This window comes from Microtus oregoni, unplaced genomic scaffold, assembly GCF_018167655.1.
Source record: "Microtus oregoni isolate MIOR12 unplaced genomic scaffold, Mior012 000001F_ref0000356, whole genome shotgun sequence".
NCBI classification, from domain to species: domain Eukaryota; kingdom Metazoa; phylum Chordata; class Mammalia; order Rodentia; family Cricetidae; genus Microtus; species Microtus oregoni.
In genome coordinates this window covers 4,770,929-4,789,048 of record NW_024543060.1, presented here as the reverse complement: position 1 = coordinate 4,789,048, position 18,120 = coordinate 4,770,929, and the positions used below count along the sequence as shown (strand labels likewise).

Genomic DNA, 18,120 nt, shown 5'->3' with positions numbered 1-18,120 from the left:
ACTTAGCAGGTTCTGAGACTTGAACCAAGTAAGTTAGCCCCTCTGGGCTTCTGTTTCCTCATCTGGGAGGTAGGAATAATCACGATGCTGCCTGTGTGGTGCTGTTCAAGTATTCAATAAGATGATTCAAGACAAGCGCTCGGACATGTCAGCGGGTGACTACCACTCGGTTATTTTCAGGAAAGAACATTAATGACGTCAGTCAAGGTGTGCTTGGTTGCCAGGAACGGGGAGGCTCTTCGTGTTAATGCAAATGACGTGACGGTTTTCTTGGCAATAACTCGAGTGATTGCCTGCAGCCCCCATGAGAGCTGGGATAGGTGAAAAACCCCAGAACGAAATGTTGACGGCCTATAGGCTGCTTCTTCCATCTCCCACAGACAGTGTTTTCCACTTCCCTCTCTGCATTGGCTCGTTTGTTTTCTGTAGACCAGCTTTCTTGGTGAACCACTGTCTATATACGTGTCTAGAAAGATGCCCAAGTCTACGTAAGATATTTGTTGAGCAGTCCCTTGTCATGTGACTTCTTCCCAGCATGCTGCGGCCATCACCTTTCCAGGCCAGATGGGAGGAGACTGTGCAGTATGTCAGCCTTTTCTCAGGACTGCTGAAACAAGCTGAAAGCAGTTTACAGCTTTGGGGTAACCACATGACAGTATCCAATTATGTATTTAAAAAAATCCTTTCATTCAAGGGTGATATGTTAATAAAAGGGCGTTTGGATGGCTTTTGACAAACTGAACGTACCTAATACTCAGAGGGCAACCTAACAGCCTGAACCTGCAGCTGCATGCCTGCTCCTTTCAGCACCTTGAACAGTCAGATTAGCATTTGCATGTTCTTATACTCCAAATTAGAGACTATATCCTTGTGTCTCGATCCTTTCTCTTCTTTTAAAAGTAGATTTTTCTTGTCTGTGTATGAATGTTTTACCTGCATACACGTCTGTGCACTGTGTGCATGCCTAGTACCTGTGGAGGTCAGAAGACTATGTGGGATTCCTTTGGTACCCGTGGTACCAGGAGCTGAACCAAGGTCATAGCTTGGTTTAAGGCTGGCCTTAAACTCACAGAGATCCATTTGCCTCTTCCTCCTGAGTGCTAGGATTAAAGGCATGTGTCACCACCGCCCAGCTTGCCGAGCCATCTCTCCAGCCCCAATTCCTTCTCCTTAGCATCATGTGAAGAACAGAATTCACAACCGTATCTGATGCAGGTTGGTGGAGGAGCACTCACTCATAGTCTGTGTGACTATGCCATGTTTAATCTGGTCTGCTGCTGCTGGCTATTTGGGCAGTTTTGTTATAGCTGAGGAAGCCCTTTACATTTAGATCCTCCTGCCTCCACCTCTCCATTGTGAGATTACAGGCCTGCACCACCAAGCACAATCAGTGTGTTCTAGGCAGGCACTCTACCATCTGAGATACAGCAGTGTACCAACCAATTGAGCTACTTCCCCAGCCCTGCAAGCCCCTTTTTGTTGTTGCTGTTGTTGTATTTGAAACAGTTTCTCTGTGTAGCTCTGGTGGTCCTGGAACTTGCTCTGCAGACCATTCTGGCCTTGAATTCAGAGGTCTACCTGCCCCCATCTCCCGAGTTCTGGAATTAAAGGTAAACACCATTCTTTATAGTGATAATTGTGAGCTTCTGTTGAACTTGTTGATGCTGACTTTTCCCACCAGAAGCTTACGGAATATGTGTTGAATTATCTCCATCCTGTGTAGTTGAAATGATATTCTCCTATGAGACTCCTGTTTGACTGTATCTGGATGCCTCTTCTCTTCTTCAGGTGACTGTCATGGTGTGAGGGCACCGTCATGTTGTCCACACTGTGTAACTTTGGTTAGGTGCTCACCTATTCAATTTGCCTCTGTCCTTTGGACATAAGCTCTATTTATAGGCAGGTTTGGGATAATCTGTCACTTAGGCTAAGTTGAGTTGATCTAGGGGTAGACATGTGATCCAAATTGAAGCAATCAATCATTTGTCTTCTGGGAATTTTAAATTCGGAACTATTCGAGGCAGAATGCTACTGGGAGACCCTAGGTCACTGTTGGGGACCAGAGGCATAATGGATCGATCCTCTTGTCCCTAATTCCTAATCTCCTACCCTAATTTTTAGGGCAAATAGGGATCTCTTTATGTGGCTGCTAAATCACAGTGTAAACCTGTTTGCGATTAAATTCCAAAATGTAAAATAGGGACAAGTGTTGTAAAGTCCCATCTATGGTGAGGCCAGTGAAGGCTAGCTTTGTTGTGTGTATCGTGACTTCAGCTCCTTTCCAGAAGAAAAACAACACTGCGATTATGATAGAGATTTTTGAGCCAGGAATTTTGGTAACGAGACATTAAGTTCATGAGAGGAGTAAAGGGAACTTGATCCAGGGGCGGTATGAAAATTCTAAAAGGTGGGTGGTGGAGACCCTGGGTTACAGTGTCCTAGTCAGGTTTCTATTGCTGTGAAGAGACACCATGGCCAAGGCAACTTTTAGAAGGAAAACATTTAATTGGGCTGGTTTGCTTACAGTTTCAGAGGGTCAGGCCATTATCATCATGGTGGGGAGCATGGTGGCATGCAGGCAGACATGGTGCTGGAGAAGTAGTTGAAAGTCCTACATCTTGCAGGCAACAGGAAGTCAACTGAGACACTGGGTGGTATCCTGAGCATAGGAAACCTCAAAGCCCACCCCACAGTGACACACTTCCTCCAACAATGTTATACCCACTCCAACAAGGCCACACCCCTACTCCCTAAGAAATTATGGGAGCCAGTTACGTTCAAACTGCCACACAAGGCTTTAGGTCTTGGTGACATTGAAGATTATGCTTCTTCAATTTGGGGTTTCTGTTTTAGAAAAGATAGAAGTAAAGACATTATAAATTAGGATATTCTGGGAGAGCAAGGAGGAAGGGATAGAGATGAATTCACTGTGGGAAATAATAAATTTAATATCCCGGTAAAATAACTAGATTGTTCTGGTCAGGAATATGGGGTTCAGAGTTTGGACAACTTGGAGTCCTGGGCTCTGCCCTGCACCCTGTGACCCTAGGCACCTACTTCCTGGAACTTTCTGAAGTTTTACTTCCCCTGCCACAGGGTGGTATCTCCTAGCCAGACTTTTAAAAAAGAGGAGAAACAGCAGGCACAGAAAGGGTGTAACCTACTGCCTGGCAATTAAGTATTCATAAAATATGCATTCACGGGATGTTGCGGCTGTGAAGGAATCTAGGGCGCCACTGCAAAACAAGGAGGGAGTCTTGCAGCGAGGGAACTCTTGCCCGGTGGAACTGCTACTCCAGCAACTGCTCAAAGTGGCCAAAAAGGAGGCGTTAGGAAAAGCCAAAGTCACAGAGCTGGTTTGGCACACTTTTTAGAAGAAGCAGGACCCAGGGCAGGAGATGGACTAGTTGTGGGTGAGGGGAGAGGAGGATGAGCAGGCAAGGGCAGGTTGACTGGCTCCTGAGGATGAGGGTGCTGGGTGACAGCCAGAGAGCGGCAGCCAAGCCTAAAGTCCAATAAGTTTCAGACGGATCTTTTTTCTCCCTAACGCTTAGGGTACAGTTACAGTCAAGTATGTTAGAGTTAGAAACAGCCATGTGTTACGTATTCAAATCCGCAGGATGACTGACTCCTCCAGGCAGCTGTTATCTGCAAGTCAGGTCTTGCCAATGTGGAGATGAACCAACCTCTGGAAACTCTTACCTTGTCTCCTATCCTGCCCCTTTGCATACTGGGCTCTTGCTGCCTGCTGCTGCTATGTATCTCTCTGGAAGACAGCCAAGTAGACAACTGTAAAATGAACACTCAAGCTAAGTGGACCAAGCTTTCCCCATTTTCAGTTCTTCAGCTTATAGAGTTTGCTCCTGCTTCCTTGACTTTCCTCAACAAATGGGAAGAAGTTATATTTTGGTATGTCAACTGTGGTAGTAAGGCTTTGGGATGTGTATATTCATTTCTTAGGGAAAGGGACAGGAAGAGGGCTAGGGTCCTGGAAACAAAATGGCCATCAAAGTCACCTGCAAGCCAGAGGCATTTGAATTCTTGTCTCTCAAATTCAAAGAATGAAATTCATGGAGCACAGAGGGTTAGTTTTTTTTGGGGGGGGGGTGTGAGGTAGGGGACGTATTCTAGGGGACTGAAGGGAGGGAAAGAAGGCTGAGCTCCTGGGCAGTAGGAAGGGTCCCAGGGTACCAGGGACTGGTGGGATCCCATTGAGCTTCACTGCTTGGGAGTTAATGGTGCTTTAGTGGATGAGGAAGGGAGGGAGTGGGCTGGTCAGTCCAGTTTTTATTCCAGGTTTCAATGACCTTGAAGTCTGGGTCACAGCCTCAATATGGTTTCCAGGAAAGGGGTACTCTTTTGGTGGAGAAAGAAACAGAGACACCCCTCACACCCCCCCCCCCCCCCCCCCCCACTTCCTGGCATCTTCAGCCTCAGGCCATGCATGGCAAAACCAGAGACACTAGATTAGACACTTGTGGCCTCTTTGGCCTCTGCTCGGACAAAGTTATGGGCATTTGCAAGGGCCTTTAGTCAAGAAAGGTGCTAGTCACTCCCCTCTACCCAATGGCCTAGTCAATTTCTACCTCCTGGTCTCAACTGTAGGAGAGAGGAGAGTAACGTGTCCCTTAGCAGGGAAAGGAAAAAGGATGGTGTGTTGGTTAATGTTTTTTTTAAAATTTATTTTTATTTATTTATTTATTTTGCCGACTTGACACAAGCTAGAGCCCTCTGAGAACCTCAGGTGTGGATGCGGTGGTTCACACCTTTAATCCCAGCAGAAGGAGGCAGATCTCTGAGTTTCAGGCCAGCCTGGTCTACATAGTGAGTTCCAGAACAGCTAGGGCTATGTAGAGAGAGATCCTTTCTCAAAATGTCCTTCCCCAAGTAGAGAGAGAGGGGAAAGGAGGGGAGAGAGGGAGAATGGGCGAGGTGGGAAAAGAAGAAAGGAGGAAGAAACTCCTCCATCAGACTGGCCTGTGGGCAAGGGGGGCATTTTCTGGATTAATGATTGATGTGAGAGGACCCAGCCCATTGTGGGCAGTGCCACCCTTGAGTGGTTGATCTCTAGTTGCATAAAAAGAAAACTGAGCCCGCCATGGGGGACAAGCCAGGAAGCGGCATTCCTCCATGACCTCTGTTTCAGTTCCCTCCTCGCAGGGTCCAGCCCTGCTTTTACGTTTCTACTTTGGCTCCTCTCAGTGATAGATGATGATTGGGATGTGTAAAGCTAATAAACCCTCTCCTCCCCAAGTTGCTTTGGTCATGGTGTTTTATTAGTGACAGAAAGTAAAATAGAACAGATGGGAAAGAGCTGACCCCGACTTTGGAGACTCATGGAGAGGTCAGGAGGATGAGGAAAGTTCTCCAGAAAATAGGTTGCTTTGCAAAGGGAAGAGTGAGCTCACACTGTCCACTGTGGGAGTGGAATCCTGCCTTCTCAGCCTCCCTGTTCTGAGCAGTGGGCGTGGGCTCTCCCAAGAAGGGCAGGTGGAAGGGTCAACAGCTGTGACAGCATCGCTGAAGTGCAGTTCTCCTTAAAGGAACAGACCACCCAAGCACAGGGACAGATTTGAGCCAACCTCGCTGGGTGTGTCTGGGTTCTGCTGAGGAAGGCCTGGTGTAATAATAGCTTTGTTCCGGGGGATTAAAATAAATATGTTGAAGCAATCTGGTTTCAGGTTATGCTGCAATTGTGAATTTTCAAAGATGATTTTAAGCTGGGCAGTGGTGCATGCCTTTATCCCAGCATTCGGGAGGCAGAGGCAGGCCGATCTACAGAGTGACTTGCGGGGCAGCCAAGGCTACACAGAGAAGCCCTGTCTCAAAAACAAAAACAAAACAAAACAACAACAAAAGAGTCAAAACTATTTTCTAAATTAGCTCTGTTGACCCATGTCACCTTTAGGATTGGTCCTACCTCCATCCTCCATCTTTTTCTTTTAGGTATTTGAGGGAGTCTTGCCAATCCCAAAATTACTGGGGCTGGCTTTAAAGAATTTAAAAGACATTCTTTTTAGTCCTCAATTCTCAAGAGATTAACCTGTTGTTTTTGCCAAGCCCAGGGTTTTTTGTTTGTTTTTGTTTTGTTTTCCCTAAGTATCCGTCCTGCCCTTTATTTGCAGCTAAGTATTTAAAAGTGTTTCAGAACTGTGGGTCATTGCTAGCGCGGGCACTTAAACTGAACATAGGTTTATTTTTAGGCTGAGGAGTTACCCAAATTAGTGGGCTCCTCCTCAAGCCCGTAAGCCTGGCCCTACTAACAATCACCCGCAACCAGCCTACGCCTAGGACCCTGGAGGGCAGAGCCCACCACCTCCTCTGCCCCCACCTCCGGGCTCGTCCGGAAAGTCACGAACACCTCTGCATTCTTTTCTTCTAGGCAAACGCAGGTTCGGCTATTTCCGTCCCTGGTCTTCGGCAAGTTCCGCCCTTGCCGGTCGGAAATGGCCGCCGGCCGGCAGGGGGAGCGGAGGATTCGGCGCGGCCTGGGAGGCGCGCAGCCGGCAGCCAGAGCGGCTTGTGGGAAGCGGAGTTTTGGGCAGGAGACGGCGATGGCTCGTCTCTGACTGGAAGCTGGTAAGGGTCCGGGTGGCGTGGGAGCCCGATGACCCGGGCAGGGCAGGAGGGCTGGCGGGAAGGACCCGGCAGCTTCGAGCGCGCGGCCGTGGCGGGCGGGAGCGACAGTGGCTGTGCCCGGATCTGTTGTGGCGGCGCAGCCGAGTAGGCCTGCCCCGTGCCGGGGGGCCTCGCTCCGTTGGGGCCGGGCACTAGCGGCCCGCAGAACCATCTCCTGTGGAAGCGCAGCCCCCACCTCCCGGTGCTCAGTTCCACTTCTGGCTGGTTCTCCCTGCACAGCTGCGTGCCGTTGCCCGCCGGGCTTTTCTCTCCAGGTGGCCACTTCCTGCCAGGGGTCCAGGTGCTGCTGTGCTCTGTCTGTCTGGGGCCTGGGTGTGCCGCAGCAGAGGACGAGGGATGCAGGTCCATGCGCCCCTAATGGGGGGTGACCTCTCTGTAGGCGACAACCCCAGATCAGAACCTAGGGGATGAGCGGGGCAGCACCAGGTGCTTTCTCTGGCTCCACAGCGAGCCAGCTGCTTAGCCCCTGTTGATATACCTGTGGCCCTCAGTCCATTGAAATTCGGTGGGTGCCAGCTCCTCCCAGCTTGGATTGTTGCTCTTTAAATTCAAAAAGCCTTTATCAGGTCCTCTTCTTTTGGGGAAGAGGAAACGCAGTATGTGATTTAAGAGATGGCTTTAGCTTTGCTTCTTTTCACTTTGTCTTGTTCTTTCAGTTTGGAGAGTCTGGCATTTCAACGCTGGTCTCCTTGATCCCCGTTATATTCCTGTCCGTTCGTCCATCCGTCCGTCCGTCCATCCATTTATCCATCTATCCAATGTTCCAACCACGAGTTTCCTGTCTATTGCTCAACAGTTAGTCTTCCCCTCTGGCCCGATGACTTTAATTCTGTAGAGTCTGGGATGGTGGTTCCTCCTTGGGAATTGGTAACCTTGAGTGAAACTTGCTTTTCTCAACAACTTGTTCCAGCTGAGGACTTTTAAATCATTTGTGATGAAAGAAACGCCACTTTGTTAAACTCTTACTTGGTGAGTTAAGCATACCCTTTCCTGTGAGAATTCCCCGCTCCTTGCCTGTGGGGAGCCTGAGGGTTGAAGTTAGTCGAATTGCTTTCTGGTGGAGACCTAGAATTGTGGATCTTCAGAATTGTGTGAGTTTTTGTTTTGTTTTGTCGTTTGAGACCGGGTGACACTGTAGTCCAAGCTGGCTCGGAATTCTCAGTGAGCCTGCTGCTTCTGCATCTGTAGTGTTGGGATTGCAGGCTGGGGCCATGGCACCCAGACCTTGCGTCTTCAGAATTCTTGAGACATGGGTTTGGTCACCAGAGGTGAGGAGTAGAACTAACAAAAAGTTTGTGGTGTGTGTGTCTTCATTCTCTCACCCCTCATTTTTCTATAAGAAAAACCATTGTTAAATATTTGGTGTGTGTTGGAATCCCTTAGTGACTAGGTCTGAGAGCGCTTTTGCCTGCGAGTGAAAAGACTCAGTGACCAGGTAGGAGACAAAAACAGGTTCTAGGTGAGGGGGAGGTCCAGAATATACTAGAAACTTTGGGAAGACAGTGTGCTGGCTGGAAAGGCTGTGCTGTGTAAAGGCGCAAGGGTGTGATAGTTTTCACCTCTAATCCCAACACTAGGGAGGCTGAGGCAGGAGGCTTGCCATGAGTTCCAGACCAACCTGGTATACGTGGTGAGCTCTAGCCTAGCGGTCAAGGGAAAGTCAGTAAAAGGTGGTACAGGAGTTAGGAGCGAAGCAGTTGCTGTCCACCTGAGAAGTAACTAAGTTTGTTTGCTTTTTACCTTTAGAACCCAGGGCTTCCCACATGCAATAGTGGCCAGCACACCATCCAGCTACATCCCTGGCTCTGGTGGTGACTCTGGAGTGGGGTTAATGGGATTGTTGGAAGTAGAGTCAGGTATCAGAAGAGCATCTCACCAGAAGTAGCCCTGGGTAGGCAGAAACTGTCTTTGTATATGGTTTAGGGTGGAACAAGGACTAAGAACCAAGGTCCTTTAATTAAAACGTCTAAAGTGACCTGCTAGTCTTTGCTGGAGAGCTAAGTTTAATTGGGAAAGTTTTGGGTGAGCTGTTTCTTTCCAGGCAAGCTGTGGCAACACACACCTGAAACAACATTTGCTAGGTGGTCAGGAGCATCAGGAGCCTGAGGTCATCCTTAGCTGTGTAAGGGGGTTTGGGGCCAACCTGGACTACATGAGACCTATGTCAAAAAACAAAACAAAACAAAAAAGCCAATAAGCAAACCATCAAATATTTTATTTATTTTTGTTTACTGTTGGTATCTGTTTCCTTTAAAAATCTGTAATAACAAGGTAGCTGGTATGTTATAGGTTCTGGAAGTAGCAAATTGTGGGCAGATGAAACTGAGAACTTAGGACAGAGGTCTTGTCATCTGTATCATGGCCCTCTCCTGCCTGAACCAGTCACCTGCTCCTTGCATGTTTGCAGTCTTTCAGGGGTGTAAGAGAAGCAGGATCTAGAAAACAAACAAACCCAATAACCTTGAAGTACAGACGGACAGAGAGACTCATTTAGTATCGTGGCTCCTCTACATAGGCCATAATACGCGGTGTAGAGTCTTGCTGAGAGGCATCCAGATGACCCCTTAAAGTCCCAGGGATGGAGCCTTAGAAAGGAGGACGGTAGAGTCTATTGAAGAGCAAGAGCAGCACCTTCATAATATAGAGCAGAATCCAATGCATCCAGTGATTAAAACCTGCCTGTATCCATCGGCCAGTGAGCAAAGCTGCGCTCGCAGTATAGCGTGGAAGAGCAGGTGGGCTAGCTCCGGTGCCTGCCCTAAGTATCGCCTCTCATTAGCTCACTATTACTTTTGTATATTCTTTCGTTTGGCTGGGCCCAGTACCTTTGAGATTGGTCACGATGTTAATGATTAACATCCAGACGGTCGCTTTGTAGACACCTTCCCGTCCTCTCCCATGGCATCATCGGAAGTGCTTTCAACTCCTTTTAAATATTTTCTTTTTCAGTGAAAATATTTCATATCCCAAGGGAGGAATACAGAACAGAAATAGGTTGGGACTATGCCCTCAGCATATGTAACAAGACGGTTAAAATCTGTAAACCCATGGGGCTGGAGAAATGGCCTGTGTTTAAGAGTGTATACTGTTCTTGTAGAAGACCTGAAGTTTGATTTCAGCGCCTGCATCAGGCAGCTCACAACTGCTTGGATCCCCAGGTACAGGGAACCAACACCCTCTGACCTCCTTGGGCACAGATACAAACAAACAAATAATACATGTCTAAAAATAAATCTAAAATATAAACACAATGTAATGATGGATTATAATAGTGTTTTTTTTAACTTTATAAGTTCTTTGCCATCTTTGTGTTTTTGGTTTTTTTTTTTTTCCTCCTTCTTCCATAGAATTTATTCTTTAGGGGATGGAGAAGATGACTCAGCTGTTAAGAGCCCTGGCTGCTCTTCCAAAGGACCCGGGTTCAGTTTACGTCACCCACATGGCAGGGTCTGTAACTCCAGCTCCAGGGCATCCGAGACTGTCACACAGATACACATGTAGGCAGAACACCAATGCACATAAAATAGAAATAAGTGTAAATCATAAAAAATAAGAATTTATTCTTAGCTCTGGCTGTTCTGAAATTCATTCTGTAAACCGGGCTGGCCCTGAACTGAGTGATCCACCTGCCTCCTCCTCCCGAGTGCTGGAGTTAAAAGGTGCTGGAGTTAAAAGGCGTGTGTGTGTGCGCTGCTGCTGCTGCCACTGCCATCCCCACCATTCCCACCCCCACCTCCACCACCACCATCAGCTTTAGAAATTATTTTTTAAAGTCACTGAGAGGCTGGAGAAATGACTCAGATAGGCGTGTATGTATTGCCTTTGCAGCAGACCTGGGTTTGGATCTCAGCACCCACGTGCTGACTTCCAACCATCTGTAACTCCAGTTTCAGGGGATCTGATGCCCCCTTCTGACCTCCATAAGCACCGGGCATGTATGTGGTACACCTCCATACTTTCAGGCCAAACACTCTTACACATAAAAAAATGAGATAAAAAAATCTAAAGACCAAGTCGCTGATAGATAAGAGGCTGTTACCAGATTGCTGTGTGGGGGCCGGGGAAGAGTGGAGTGTAGGGAGAAGACCTGAATGAATCTGGACCCAGCAAGTGGTTAGGTTCTTAAACTGGTCCGCAGTATTTACTGACCTGTCCTCTTCTGAAACCTTACCGTGAAGTCACCGTCCCAGCTCGGAGACTCTGTCCAGAAGGCATTTCCTTAGATCCAGCCTTGTTTTTTTTTCTTAGCGTCACCATTATGGACTACGGAGAAGAATCCCGTATGTGGGGAGACAGTCACCATGTTTCCTTCTTAGCTCTTTTTTTAAAAAAATATTTATTTATTTATTATGTATACAATATTCTGTCTGCATGTATGCCTGCAGGCCAGAAGAGGGCATCAGATCTCATTACAGATGGTTGTGGGCCACCATGTGGTTGCTGGGAATTTGTTGTTTTTTTTTTTAATTTTTTTTAATTAAAATCTTTATTTTTATTTTTTTTTCTTTTTCCGTTTATTTATTTATTAAAGATTTCTGTCTCTTCCCCGCCACCGCCTCCCATTTCCCTCCCCCTCCCCCAATCAAGTTCCCCTCCCTTGTCAGCCCATAGAGCTATCAGGGTTCCCTGCCCCGTGGGAAGTCCAAGGACCACCCACCTCCATCCAGGTCTAGTAAGGTGAGCATCCAAACTGTCTAGGCTCCCCCAAAGCCAGTACATGCAGTAGGATCAAAAACCCATTGCCATTGTTCTTGAGTTCTCAGTAGTCCTCATTGTCTGCTATGTTCAGCAAGTCCGGTTTTATCCCATGCTTTTTCAGACCCAGGCCAGCTGGCCTTGGTGAGTTCCTGATAGAACATCCCCATTGTCTCAGTGTGTGGGTGCACCCCTCGTGGTCCTGAGTTCCTTGCTCGTGCTCTCTCTCCTTCTGCTCCTGATTTGGACCTTGAGATTTCTGTCCGGTGCTCCAAAGTGGGTCTCTGTCTCTGTCTTCTTTCATCGCCTGATGAAGGTTAATATTCAGGAGGATGCCTAAATGTTTTTCTTTGGATTCTCCTTATTTGGTTGCTGGGAATTTGAACTCAAGACCTTTGGAAGAGCAGGCAGTGCTCTTAACCAATGAGCCATCTCTCCAGTCCCTCCTTCTTAGCTTTGACACAGGTTGCACACTGGTGTTTTTTCGAGTCAAATAAGGCCTTCCCAACTTACACAGAAACGTTTAGAAGTAGGGAGATTTCATGTTGAAAACCTTTACTTTTGTCTTCTCTGGAGGAAACTGTTGTAGGATTTGTGCTGCATAGGCTGACAGTGGATCGCACAGGTGTTGGCGGACTGCATTTTGCCATCTTTACTGGCCAACCGAGCTTGTCTGTCTCTTTTAAAATTTTTTTTTCTTTTTATATACATTGGTGTTTGAAGGAATTGGATCCACTGGAACTTGAGTTACAGACAGTTGTGAGCTGCCAGTGCTCTTAACCGCTGGGCCATCTCTCCGGCCATCTCTCCCTCCATCTTGCCAGTCCGTTTGACTCTTAAGGCCTCTGCTGTCCTCAAAGTATTTCCATTTCCACCAGCTGTTTCTCGTTTGACGGTTTTCAATCCCTTTGCCAGCCTCTGAGTCCTCTGGCCTCCATTTACTGTGTTAATGGCCTTTTTTAAGTGTGGCACTCGGCACAGATGGCAGAGTTCTGCACACGCTGCGGAGGACACAGCCACCTTTGCTTTTCAGTCTCCACTTTGTGTGTGTGGGGGGGGCAGACGGGGCAGGGAAAGCAAGACCAAATTCAAGCTGATGGGCTTCTCCTAAATAGTTGATTTCCTTGCTTTACTGATTGCGGTAGCTCTGTCAGTGAGCAGGCCCATGCTCAGTTAAATGCAGTCTTCCCTGTGCAGTTTGAGATCAAAGTGCTCGCTTTGTCTTTATCTCTATTGAATTTCCTCTGCAGAAATCCAGCTGATAGCTTTTGTATCTTGGGTTTTCTCCCAGTTTTGACTGACTCCTCCCATCGTGACTTCCTTTATGTCTTAGCTGTAAAACACCAAGAGCACTGTGGCTTTGAATGAAGAAAACAGTTGATAAGGGCCCCAAACTTGTGATTAATGAACTCTATGGAGAACGGAGGTGGGGTCAGGGAGGGGTGCTTAAAGGAACATGCCATGCTCAGGGGGTGAGGACCCTCCCTGACTTGATTTGACACAATGGTGTTCGTCCTTCCAATAAAAAGCCTGTGAGCATCTGGGCATTTTCTGGGCAAGGTACTTGTAAGTCGGTGGAGTCCTAGAGTCCTGAGGATCTTTGAGGCCAATTGCTCTAGTCTTTTCCCTTTAGGAGTTAAAAAGGGACTAAGTGGTGGCTCCTGAGTGGTGCCAGGATCATCAGGAGTTCGAGGCTTGCCTGGGTTACATAGACTCTACCAAAAAAAAAAAACAAAAAAAAACACAAAAAAACCCCAACCAACAAACAAACAAACAAAAAAAAACCAAAGTGCCAAGGGCGTATGAGTTAGGAAGAAGGAGGCTTTGTAAAGGACTGGTGAGACAGAAAGATGGCAGTGATAACGCAGGGAAGAACTCTGTTCCCAACAGTCACAAGCTGGGTTACAACTTCAGCTCTGCATCTCATTGGGAGAGAGGTCCAGGCTACTAATGCTACCGACTCTACAGGCCACAGAACAAAGGAAAAGTCCTGTATCCCTGAGAAATGGGAGCCTGAGAAATACCAGCTCAGTCTCTGTCACGCCACAGCTTGACTGTTTCAGAAAAATTCACTAGCACATTGTGCCTGAAGACCTTATTAAACTGCTCTTTGTAAGTCTGGCTGTTCTGGAACTCATGTAAACTAGGCTGGCCTCAAACGCACAGAGCTTTGCCTGCCTCTGCTCCTTGAGTGCTGGGATATTAGAGAGAGAGAAAAAGAATAGGAAGAATGAAAAAATACTGTATAACTTTGTAAAATAAAAGAGCCACAGGTGGTGTTTTGCCTCTGTGTGTTTTCTAATCAGATACATGGTTTCGAATATTATTTACCACTAATATATCATTGTAACATGTTTCCATCTTATTGAAAATTATTGAAAAGTTTGCAGCCTGATGTCCATATAAGAAACATATTTTACGCTTAGCCATTCTTAACTTCTTGGATGTTTTGTTGTATATATTGTAGAAAGAATGCTGAGGCGTTTACATCTTATGTGTAGGTCTTTAGCACATAGAATATATGCCTAGAAAATGAAATTGCTAAGTGAAAGATAGGAAAAGATAAGACTTAGATCATAAATGACCTCTGTTTGCACAGCATGAAGTATACTGTACCTGCTGCCTGCATAGCGTAGCGTGTACAGACCTTGCCACCTGTCCTTAATGTTTTAGTATCCTTAATGTTTTAGTATCCTTAATGTTTTAGTATAGACATTCCTTTTTTTTTAAGATTTATTTATTATGTATACAACATTCTGCCTCCATGTATGCCCACATGCCAGAAGGCGGCACCAGATCTCATTACAGATGGTTGTGAGCCACCATGTGGTTGCTGGGAATTGAACTCAGGACCTCTGGAAGAACAGCCTGAGGCATCTCTCCAGCCCCTAGTATAGACATTCTTGCAGGCCATTTTCTTCCTGTTCTTGATTCTGGCTTTCTGGAAGTGGAGTTAAGGGTCAGGACAGCCTCCATTTGCCAAACTGTATTTCAGGAAGGTTTGTGACCCTGGATTCTGGTAAGTAGCAGAGGGCAAACCGTTCTTTGCTGACCCATTGGTGGAAAGCATCACTGTATTTGTTAGAAATGTGTTTCTCTGCCCGGAAGGCACACTTTTAAACAAGCTTATTTGACTCCCCTTCAGCCCTTCCTTTTAGTAACTTCTCTTCTTTATCTTTTGGCCACCGTTAATGTTTCTGCCCTTTAAACTTTGGTCAGGTAGCAAATCAGTCTTTTGATTGACACACAGACAGACAGACACACCCCTTTGATTTGTAGGTAATTGTGTTGAACTGCTGTGTCTGGGCTGTTGTGTGTTTAGGTTCGTAGGAAAGTAACCATGTTTAACTTGAACTGAAGTGACTGGCGTGCTTTCCTTTTCTGATTATGCTTCAGATGTGACAATTTTTACTTCATCTTGAAGTTTTTATTCTGGTTTGTCATAGAAATTCTCCCCCCATAGGTAATTATCACATTATTTACTGAACTCTCCAGCATGTACTTAAAAAAGCAGCAAAATATTTTCCTCTTTCCACCTTCTCTTCTTTCCTCATTTGTTACATAGCTCAGACTGGCCTCAAGCTCACCATCCTTCTGCTCAGTGTCCTGAGTGCTGGGATTACAGGAGTGCACATGCCCAGTTTATCCTTTTCTTTTAATTACAAAACCAGTACACACCTATTGAGTAAAAGGAATGGAGGCCTAGCGTTTCTTGTCAGTAAACAGATAGTAGATAAGTGAGAAGCTGTGCACAGGGTGCTAGGCCGCACAGACCTGGGCTTGTGTCTGCCTCCTCAGCTTGTTGGCTGTATGCCTCCACCATTCACCGCTTCTTTGTCTGGAAAGCAGAAATAACACTGCCCCCCCCCCCAGTGGCTTCTGAAGTGATCAGGAGTGTGAATTGAGTTGTTTGGAGTACACTGCCCCCCCCCCCCAGTGGCTTCTGAAGTGATCAGGAGCGTGAATTGTGTTGTTTGGAGTACACTGCCCCCCCTCCCCCCAGTGGCTTCTGAAGTGATCAGGAGTGTGAATTGTGTTGTTTGGAGTACACTGCCCCCCCTCCCCCCAGTGGCTTCTGAAGTGATCAGGAGTGTGAATTGTGTTGTTTGGAGTACACTGCCCCCCCCCTCCCCCAGTGGCTTCTGAAGTGATCAGGAGTGTGAATTGAGTTGTTTGGAGGACGCTGTGCCTGGCACAAGGAACTGCCCCTGGATGTGGTGCTGCCGCTGGCTTTTTGCTTTAATCTAGGTGCAGTGCTGTTTCTCTTCCTCAGTTGGCTTTAATTATATAATCATTCCCATGCCATTGGCCTTTAAAACAAGTCAGGTCTTTTGGCAGTAGCGGTAACCACGATGTGTGGAGAACCCATGCTTGGGTTCTGATAGAATTCTGCCACTTAATGAGGCAATTTTAGCTGAACTGGGAAAAAGAAAATAGTACTATAAACATGGATGGGTAGGTAGGTTTTGGGTGTACAGACTAAGACACACTTGGTAGATCATTTTCTCTTTTAGTAAAAAAACACTTTAAATACGAAGAAAGTGTTGGCTTTAATCATTGTTTATGGTTATAGTGTAGTACAGCCAGGGAGAATGTAGAAGTCTTGTGTGTGTGCATATGGGACATGGACACACCCTTAGATGAATGTGAATATAAGTGCTACCATTTGTACCATAGTGGACAATGGGCTTTGGTTTTGTCGTGTGCAGTGCAGTGACATCCACCTGTAAGGTTGATGGAAGATCAGGGTGATGTATTGAGGAATGGAATAGACTTAACCTGGCACATAGTGAGCATTCAATAAATGTTGGCTCACAATTTAATTGAGAGCCATGTTAAGCACATGGAAGGTTTCAGTTGGAAACACCTGGAAAGGGCCTAGATGGCAGCCCAAGTGGAACCAGCCACTCCTTTGTGCTTCTCCATCTCTGAGTATTTTGGCATAATTTTCTCTGCTTCCTCTTTGTCTCCCTTCCCTCCAGCTTCTTTGGATATAACCGTTGAAAGACAGTAAAGAAGACCTAAGTAAACAGGTGTCCCAAATCTATGGTAGGGCATCTCAGAGCATTATTCTTAAAGGAAGAATAGTCAGGGCAGTAGTTGTGATATGAATGTATCAATAAACTCTTGAAAGCAAGGTCCCGGTACAGCAGAATAATATTCCTGCCAGTTTAGGAGCCGCTAGAGGAGAAGGTGTAGCTACAGAGAAGGGGGTGATGGGGGCTGGGAGGAGGAAGACGACAAGAGGTGATGTGGGAGAGGGCAACAGGAAGGAGGAGGTGGCAGAGGAGATGAGGTGATGGGGGGGGTGACAGAAGGGAGGAGGTAGTGGCCGAGGGAAGGAGAGGTGGCAGGGAAGGAGGAAGTGGGAAGAGGGAGTTGACCAAGGAGGAAGCAGGAGGTGTTTAGGGGGATAGGGATAGGTGACAGAGAGGAGGTGATGATGGGGGAGGAGGGAGGTGACAGAGGGGAGGAGGAGGTGACTGGGAAAGAGGAGGTGATGGGGAGGTGACAGAGGGGAGGAGGAGGTGACTGGGAAAGAAGAGGTGATGGGGAGGTGACAGAGGGGAGGAGGAGGTGACTGGGAAAGAGGAGGTGACAGAGGGGAGGAGGAGGTGACTGGGAAAGAGGAGGTGACAGAGGGGAGAACAAGGTGCTAGAGGAAGGAGGTGATGGGGAGAAAGAGGTAGGGGAGTGACAGAGGGGAGGAGGTGACAGAGGGGAGGAGGTGACAGAGGGGAGGAGGCTTTAAATTTCAAAATTGTCTGGGGATGAAAATGCCAGCTGAGAGTTTGAGTAGAATCTTAGTAGTAGCTGCCATCTCTCTGAGAGGGATTTAAAAACTAGAGAAAAAGAATTGTTTCTCGGGTTCGAGTCCCAGGTAAGTGAGTCTGTACTGTGTGTGAATGTGTTTGTCTGTCTCTGTGCTTGTGCTGTACTGTACTGTGCTGACTGAGTACTCTGTGTGCGAGTGACATGTGCCTGCATAATTAATCGGAGAAAAAAAAGAGAATTGTTTCTCTAAGGAGTTTTTAATCTGGTTGAAGAAGAATCAGTTGAAATGGTGAAACTAGGTTTTGAACCATATGATACTAAATTGAGTTCAGTGAGATTTTAGGGAGTTGCCAGTCCCTTGTATTTTGAAAAACTTTATGGAAGCTGTTAAGACTTAAAGTGGGCACAAAGGATAGCGGCTCTAAGGTTTGGGTTGGTGGCCAAAGGAGTACAGTCTACTGGGGACTTTGGGAGTCCCCAAGGGAACCCTGCATGGCAGGGAACAGGGAGACTAGGCAGAACACCATGCCTGGGCAGAGCACCATGCGTGGCCCTGGCCGTGATCCACCTGGTGACAAGCAGTGTCCGACTGGGCACACTGGACTGTTGGCGTGTGGACAGAGCAGTGTGGCTGCAGAGAGCTCTGGTAAACAGACCAGGATCGAAACTACAGGCGGCCTCCCACGAGAAGATACTTGGTTCCCTACGTTGTCTGTTTAAGAAAACCTTCAGTTGCATCCCTAACTGCAGCAATAGGCTCTGGAGTCTCAGGGACTTGTATATGGAGTCTGTCTTCCTTATATCTGCTTGGTGTGGCACTTTCTCTCTCTCTCTCTCTCTCTCTCTCTCTCTCTCTCTCTCTCTCTCTCATTTTTTCGAAATAGGGTTTCTCTATGTAACAGCTTTAGCTGTCCTGCAATGAGCTCTGTACCCCAGGCTGGCTTCGAACTCACAGAAATCCGCCTGTTTCTGCCTCTCAAGTGCTGGGATTAAAGACGTGTGCCCCATTAC

The 18,120-nt window shown here is 47.0% G+C and overlaps 1 protein-coding gene across 1 annotated transcript in view; it reads left to right on the top strand.

Annotated features, from left to right (window-relative positions):
* Positions 1–18,120, top strand: part of Extl3 (exostosin like glycosyltransferase 3) — a 93,985-nt gene that overhangs the window by 42,849 nt on the left and 33,016 nt on the right. The window contains exon 2 of the mRNA XM_041665796.1: positions 6,383–6,579. The gene's annotated coding sequence lies outside the window, so the exon portion shown is untranslated. The remainder of the gene's footprint in view (positions 1–6,382; positions 6,580–18,120) is intronic.